Here is an 8,891-nt window from a genome sequence, read left to right on the forward strand (position 1 = left end):
CTCTTTCTACTGCCCTCAAATTTACATTCAAATTCAGTTTTTCTGTTCCATCACAGTGTCCTTCAGCATTCCATTCATGCAACAGAGCAAACTTATCATCAGCTTCTTTACCCAATTCCCACATTTTTTCAAATGAAGCCTGCAGAAACTGGTTCCTGCTCTTCCTTCCAATATATTTGTTTCTTATTCTAACCAATTCTGATAATTGTCCCTATGTCTACATGTCTTTTGCATCCCTATGAAAGAGAAAAAAAAAAAAAAAAAAGAAAGGAAAAAGAAAAAAGAAAAAAATTCTCCTTGCTTTTTATTTCTGTTCAGTCACACTACAGCTCTGGAAATAAGGAAAAGTAACTCTGGAAATTTTCTGACCCACCATGCATTATACAGTGAAAGATCTCTGCATATGAATTCTATTGCATTTACCTATGATGTGCACATTAGTCTCTACACAACATGGGCAAAGCAATATTTTTCCAAAGCCATACAATTTTTCTAAAGAGGAAAAGCACAGCGTCTCGCTGTGTTTTCCCCATCCATGGGCAGCTCCAGTACCTAGAGCAGCACCGCCTCCCTCCGGGACCTGGGATCGCCGCGTGTTTCCGGACTCGGCTCCGTGCCACAGTCTGGGCGGGGGTGCCAGTGGATTCTCACCACTGTGAGCAAGAGACACCAGTAAAGAGTGAAGGAACATCCGTATTTCCCCACACTTGGAAGGCTGAAAGTCTTTTATTGCCGCAGGGAGCTGTGCAGAGGTGCTGTGACCCGCTCCCAGCTGGCCCGTGAGGAAACACGGCCTCGGGCACTCCGAAGCACAGGATTATATCAGGGAGAGAGCGAGGAGAACAGGGACTCTCCTGCCCAATGGGGGCAGGCACCGTGGCAATGACATGGACCATGGCGCCCAATGGGGACGCGACCGGGGCGGACCCCGGGCTCTGGGGCGGACGAGGGATGGGAATTCGGAGCGAGGGGCACTGAACCCTCCGGGCAGGATGGGGAGAGGTCACAGGAGTGGCTCTAACAGCCAGGGACCTGGAGTGAACAGCCGCAGTGGGGGGAAAGGGGAACAAACACAAGGGGTGTGCGGGGGTACACAGAACACAGCTAGCTAACAGATCAGAACCCCTAACCTAAACCCCAAACCGCTATGCAACAGAAAAGCATTTTTTTTTAAGTAGAAAAAGAGAAAGTTTAGGACATTTTGTCATAAAACCAACCTACATCTCTATTGCATCTCTGCTTTAGCCCGTAAGTGCATTAGAACTTGGCAACTAAAGGGTTGTAAATAGCTCAGTGAGTGTTTTTTCCTTTAACTTATTGCATTGAAATGGTTGATCCTTTTTTAGCGGAAATTATCCCTAAATAATCAGCCTAAGTGTATCTTCCCAGTGTGGGAAAATGTCCACATTATCAGGAAAATGTCCACATTGGCAGGAAAGGTTAGGTTACAGAAATTAAGGCATCATAACAAAAACGTTCTTGCTCCTTCAACAGCACTAGCAACCAAGAGCTCACCAGCAGCGTGAGGTTTCATGCTCAGGTGTTTGGTGGTAGTAGTGGTAAATGTGGAATAACTGACCTTGGTGCTTTCCCTTTACTGCAAGGTGTATTGCCACCAGAACAGAGCATTTGCCATTCTTGGGAAGTGTCAAGGCTGTGTTTCTGTCAAAAAAAAATTGTCCAAATCTGTAGCACAAATCCTTATCCTTAGAAAGTCAGACTTTCTAAGTCAGTGATCCATCATTTTGTTTCACAATCTTTGGCACAGTGCTCCATCAAAAAACACAGTAACTGACCATAGATGGAACCAATATTAATATGAGAAGGACAAGGATGCAAAGCAGATCTGGGAAAAAATAATTTCTCAGTCCCTACCTTCCCTCCCAGATACAAATTTCTTCCAAATGCCTTTTGGAAGTATCTAGTTTAAATTAGCAATTGAGTCAGAGGAATGATATTTTCCAAGTATTATCTTACATTACCACAATTGCTTTAAGACCAAGTGCATGTATTTATTCAAATTGGGAAGGCATTTTTCTGCTCATGGAAAGCAAGCTGCCATTTTCCACACTGAGCAGCACAATTTCAGAGCTGTTGAGCCCTGGAGCTTTCTCTAAGTCTTCAATCCTAGAAGCTCTACTACAGCACTTCTCCCAATCTCTGAGTTCAGATAACCTAGAAGCATTTTACTGAAACCTAAGTCTATTAAATACAAATTGCAGTTAAGTAACACTAAGGATTTGATTAAAACCTGGAATACCAGGGGTAGTGGAGAGAGAAGAAAGAGATTAAAAAGAGGGGTAAAATTAGAATCAAAAAGCTCCCGAAATGCAGACAAAGGAATTTGTAATCATGTGTAACCTCTGATTTTTTTGTTTTTCTGTCACAAATAAAATGAAGCATAGAGTATGCTGATTGTTTCAACTAAAGAAACACACCTACAGACCATAAACTTGTACCAATTTGTAACACCTATTAACTCTGAAACATCAGATAACAAATAGGAAAATAAGTTACTTAAATCTTTATAGAAACTTCAGCATCTGCTGTTTTCATTTACACTGCAATCTTGTGAAGACACTGCATGTCTTTCCTTCATCAGCTATTTCCTAATTTTATCTTTTCATTAAAGGGAAGGACAGCAAAGGCACAAAGAAAGAGAAATCACATGCAGTGCAAACAGGCTCAAAAATGATACCTGGAAAAAAAATCTGAGGCAGTGGTTGCATTTTTAATAATTTCCTAGTGAGATATTTTAGAAAAGAAAGGTGAAAGCTGATAATTTAAGGGTTGAAATGCATAAATATTCAAGATAACTCCAATAAAAATTGACTTTAGAAGAATGCAAGGTGAGCATTTGTGAGTTCTGAAGGATGGTTTTTGGGAGTGTTGTTTACTCTCTTTTTAACTAGCACCCACTTAACACTAACCATCTTTGTATATCAAAAAGCGCTTAGTAATTGCCCCTTAATTTCAGTTTTAATAGAGACACTGGATAAGTCAGAAACCTGACTAAAAAAAGATAAAATAGTAGATCTGACTTCCCAATTCTATGATGATAAAACTCAGAAAGGTTTCTGTTCAAAATGTTATATTGTCACTCAAAAGAAACCCAAACAAAAATGTAAACAAAACCAAATACAAACAAGAAAAACATACACACATACACAAAAACAGGGGGAAAAAAAAGAAAACACAGCCAACAAAACCCCACAAAACCACCAACATAAATAGACCTAATCTTTAGGAAGATGTTGCAGTGGAAATAATCAAAACCTTCAGAGCCAAGTTGCTGTTGCATCAAAACAAAAGATTGGTAGTATAAATTGCTTAATGCTCCAGAAGGGCAAAACAACCCACCTATCCAACAGCCATAGCCTTGTTTGCTTATTCAGTTGTAAAAAAAATGGTTTGCTTCTCTTCTCCAATAAATGAAAAGTGATACAGTGTGCTGATGTGGAATTCTGCACAGAATACTGCATTCACGTAGCTCGCAATGAAGTTCAGTTGGCTGTAGGCAGGACAGCACTGGTCCAGTCAGTTATTTATAAGACAAATTGTACTGGTTTAGGTTTGTTAATTTTAGATTTCTTGGCTAATGTACTAATGAATGTGGTGGGTTTAGTGTTGGTTAATTATTAGTGTACTTACTAAAATGTATTTATTCATTTTTTGTTGTAGTTTGTGGGTTGGAGCTGCGGCTAGGCTGGGGCATGAGCAGCTAGGATCTCAGTAGCTAGTACTTTAGAGGCCTATGGCTTTTTCTCCCCCTGCCTGGGGGGTTGTGAGCAAATTTTAAGGGTGGTAGAATCTTGGCAAGCCGGTCCCAGCCTGGGACTGCTCTTGGGGCCTGACGGACTTTGGCTCGGCCCAGGCTGGCAGTGGGAGGCAGGACTTAGTAGCAGCAAAGTGTTAGCAACCGCAGCCACAGCCTGGCCTGGCCTCAGCCCTACGGCCTCCCCTCTCTCTGCCCAGCAGCCAATGGCGGGGGAGGCGCAGCCCGGGAAGAGGCCCAGTCCTGCAGCAGGGACCGCCCAGCCTGGCCCTGACCCTGTTACCTCTTTGCCGACCAGAAAAGAAAGATAGCTTTCTCGGAATTTTTCGTTTTTTACATGGGTGTTCACAGAAGCATATAAGCTTTCTCTTTCCATCACTTTCATGAGTGCCTCCCATGGAAAACCACCACACAGATACAGTATAAGATATGTAGTTTCCCAAGATTTTTTTCAACAATCATTTCACTCAAATTTAAGAAACGTTTAAGAAAAACTATTTAAAATTTCTTTTCCCTGATATTTTTCCCCCAAACCAAGTTTTTTCTTTGTTTGAAACCTGTTTTTATATTTTGTAAATCATCCTGTCTCCAACTGAGGAAATAAATAACCCACAACAATGTGCAGAATAATCAACAGTAGGGGATTGAAAGGGGATTGAAAGAACTGCAGTTTCATTTTGCCCACTGATATCCAAATACAACTTTTTAATAAAGTCAAAGGAGGGAAGTTTTCTCCATTACCACATCCATTAAAATTTTCAATACTGCAAAAGCTATTTTTCAGTAAAATCATTTGACATTTGCCAAAGTGACAAAAAGCAGAACTAACAAATGTGCATATATAATTTTCCCAAGATTTTCCGAAGTACAGATATTATGCAGAAAGCTTTGTTGTTGTTTTTCTTAAAATGTTTTCTTATTTAACCCCGCTCAAAACCAGTATGTTTTTCACTAAGCTTTCACCTAATTTCTGCTCAGAAGAAGCTGGGTTAAACCATGGCATCAGTGAAACTGTGAATTAGGATCCCACTGAGATGAAGACATTGTAAGAGTAGGTAAATATACCAGAAGACTCAGAAATTAATATCTTTTTGTACATCTCATCCTGTTCTACTCATAAAATATCAGAATGTTCACAAGTCTGATAATTTTTTAATAGCTCTGTTTGTGGTTATTGAGCATCTTGAAAACTCCACAGAATGTGGGGAATGCTTCATTCTTCAGCTTCATGTGTATGATCATACAGTTTGCTGGTCTAGGTTAAGCCTCACAGAATTCAAAGACTACGCATGTGTTTCAAGACAAAGGCATTTTTTCTGGACAAACTCAACACTGATCAGCTCTGTGCATAGGGAGAGCTGCACAAATCAGCAGACAGAGACACCCGACACTTGTAAAGGAAATGTGATTTTACATTCATGCTCTTAAAAGAAATACCTATCCTCCACCTTTTCCTGGCTTTTATTCCATCACTCCAAAGTCCACTCCTTCCCTCAGCATCTCGCTGTGTTTTCCCGGTCCCCAGGCAGCTCCAGCACCTAGAGCGGTACCGCCTCCCTCCGGGACCCGGGATTGCCGTGTGTTTCTGGACTCGGCTTCGTGCCGATGTCTGGGCAGGGTGGCCGCAGATCCTTGCCACTATGAGCGAGAGACACCAGTAAAGAGTGAAGGAACGTCCAGATTTCCCACGTGTGGAAGGCTGAAAGTCCTTTATTGCCGCGGGGAGCTGCGCTGAGGCACTGTTACCCACTCCCAGCTGGCGCGTGAGGAAAACGGCCTTGGGCACTCTGAGGCACAGGATTATACTGGGGACGGGGCGAGGAGAGCAGGGACCCTCCCGCCCAATGGGGGCAGGCGCCGTGGCGATGACGTGGACCACGGCGCCCAATGGGGACGCGACCGGGGCGGACCCCGGGCTCTGGGGCGATCAGGGTTGGGAGATCAGAGTGACAGGCACTGAACCCTCCGGGCAGGACGGGGAGTGGTCACAGGAGTGACAGCGGAAGTTCCAACAGTCAGGGACCCGAAGTGAACAGCCACGGGGGAAGACACAGGGGGTGCGTGAGGGTACACAGAACACAGCTAGCTAACAGAGCAGAACCCCTAACCTAAACCCCAAACCGCGATGCAACATTTCCCTCTTATCTTCACAGGGTAATCTATTGTAAAATGCAGGTGAACCCAGTGAGAAGAAAAGATGATGTCCAACTCCAGTTCAGAGGGCTGAATGAGTTCTTTATTATAACTATACTATAATACATTAATATACTATATAAAGGAAGATACTAAAATTACATACCTACTTTTCTAACTACCATATCTAACTCACTACCAACTTGTGACCTTGTCTCGAGAGTCCAGACACAGGTGGATTTGATTGACCATCAGGCTCAAACAATTCTCACCAGAATCAAGCAATCACCCCAGGTAAACAATTCTCCAAACACATTCCACATAAGAAGAACAAGGAGCAGAAATAGAAATTTTCTCTTTCTTTCTCTCTGTGCACTTCTATGAAAAATCCTGAGAGAAAAAGAAATGTGCTTGCCACAGTTAATCAGTCTCTTCAGCAAGGTGAGGAGAGGCAGGAGGTGTGTTATGATCCAATTTGTGAGAGATGGCTGTGCCCAAATTAAGGTGCAAATGAGTCCATATGCCAAAGTCAATAGTAGGGATTTTATTTAACAGTAAATGTGAGGCAGAGACATTCGAAAAATTAGAAAAGAGGGAGAAGGAGGGAGGGGAAGAAGGATGGGGTGGAGGGGAGAAAGAGAGAAGGATCAAGCAGAAGATTGTCACCATGGATCCAGAGGCTTCACATTGGTCCTTCTTCACCTAGGGCTTCTCATTTATGGGGGTCCAGGGCCATTCTTCTGGGGACACCACTTTATATATTCCAAATTCTGGGTACCCATGGGGTGGTCGCAGATGCCATTGCATAACTTGAGATGATATATATATATATGAGCAGTTGCTTCTTTTCCTGGTTTGCCACAGTGGGAATTTTTGTCTGGATGCATTAACCACATCTTGCCTCACCAGGCCTGGAATTAGCTCCATTCTATCACAGATTCCTCCTTTCTGTGCTTATGACAAATTCATGCTTCAAGGGCTGATCTTAAGGCAAGTTCCTTCTGTGGCCGTAGCAGTGTTTCAGACAAGCAACTGTGATCTTAAAGTCCTTACAAGTTGGAGGACATTGGCTATCATCAGTACAAAGCTGTACTTTGCTCTTTTTTTTTTTTTTTTTTTTTGCTCTGCTCCTTTTTTCTCCCCCTTTTCCCCTGCTCCAGTGTGGGGTCCCCATGGGATCTGCAGTTCCTTCAGGAATATCCATCTGCCCTTGCATTAGTTTTCCACAGGCCACAGTAAATATCTTCTCCATCACCATGTAGCTCCCTGTTGTCTGTCTCTCCCTCTGGGCTGTGTCTCTCATGGTTCCCTTCACCATTCTGTCCTCCTTTATCACTGCTGTTCCCAAGGTACTGCCATGGGCTCTAGGGCTCAGCCATGACTTGCAGTGGATCAACTGGAAATGGTTGGAAGCAGCTGCATCCAGCACAAAGCAGCCCTGGATGATTCTCAGAGTGGGACCCCTACAGCCCCTCACTGCAAAAACCTGCCCACCTACAGCCAATACACTGGTTTATGTACTGCCTAAATACATCTTCCTGCACAGGGCACAGTGATGCATCTCCCCAGATTTGGTGTCAGCCTGGAGAAATGTCAGGCCTCACCAGCAAGTAGAACAAGCCCTATGTGCCTGAGTCTCCTGCATGCCCTCAGGTTTTTTTTTTGTTTATTTGTTTGTTTTTGGGTTTTTTTGTTGCCCTTCACACCAGTCACTGATTTCAGTGCTAGCTGAGCTTCAACTGTCCATTCCAATACACTGAAGCAATGTCTTTACATGCTTCCTAGAAAGCCCATTCCTACTTCCACCTTCTGTGTAGTGCCTCTTTTAAATTTGGTCTCAGTCAGGATTTTCCTGTTTATCCTTGTCTTCATCTACTTCAAGGTTCTCCAAAAGGCAGAAGTTCCCCACAATGCAAGGCTGTGTTTGCCTTCCATTATTATTCCACAATCTATATGTGAGCCATTAAGTGTAACCTAAAGTTTGTAATGTAAGCTCGTCATTTGCTGTCAAATTTTCTTCTAGGCTTTTGTGCATTGTGCCTGGCTTGAAAATTGCTTGCAAGAACTGTATTACTGCCATTTCTCATTAACATGAGTCACAGCATCATCAGTCCCAAACATCAAAACCATTTCTGGTTAACTTTGGGAAATCTATAAAAATTCTTTTCATATACATTTGGCAATTGTAGTATTGCAGATTTTGCAGCAGTTGCCCTCACAGTCAAACACCTCCAGAAATGTCTATGAGATGCTGAGCTACTAGACAGTATATTTATCAAAACATTAAAATCAAGCAGGTGGACAAACCTGTCAGGGGTTTGACACTGGCTAGGAGCCAGGCACTCATGAAAAACCATTTACTAATTTTCCTCAGCTATAGCTGAGTAGAGGAGGGGGAAAGAAAAGACCAAAGGGGCTCATGAGTTGATGTAAGGATCTGGAAGAAACACTTTAAGGGCAAAATAGGCTCAAAATTTTAAAAGTATAAAGAAAAATTTATTAACAGAATTAAAAGAGGACAATGAGAACTAAAATAAACCTTTAGAACACTCTCCTCCCTAACCCTTTCTTCCTTCCCACTGAGAGGAATGATGGATTTGTCTTTGCAAACAAGCTGTGGGTCTGCTGGTAGATAAAACTAGCACTGAGAGATAAAAGAAACAATGGGAAGGATTCCACTGATTGATGAATGGAAAAAGATATTTGCTTTTACAAATAAACTGTAGGTTTGCTCATAAATGAAATTGGATATTGAAAGATGAAAGAAACAATTGGGAAAACCCCTAAATTCCATGAGAATTAAAAATTAAAAGGGAGGGTTATACACTAGAGGGAAATCTTTGGTATCAGGCGTATCGGGAAGCCTGTACCTCTCAAGTTCCTCAGCCAGTGGGGAAAGAGAGAAGGGAAATATGTCTGGGAAATTAGGATAAAAAGGAGGCTCCATCCTCCAAAAATTTGAGAGACCCCAGGGGAATGTCCC

This window comes from Anomalospiza imberbis, chromosome 2 (genome assembly GCF_031753505.1).
Source record: "Anomalospiza imberbis isolate Cuckoo-Finch-1a 21T00152 chromosome 2, ASM3175350v1, whole genome shotgun sequence".
Taxonomy (NCBI): Eukaryota; Metazoa; Chordata; class Aves; order Passeriformes; family Viduidae; genus Anomalospiza; species Anomalospiza imberbis.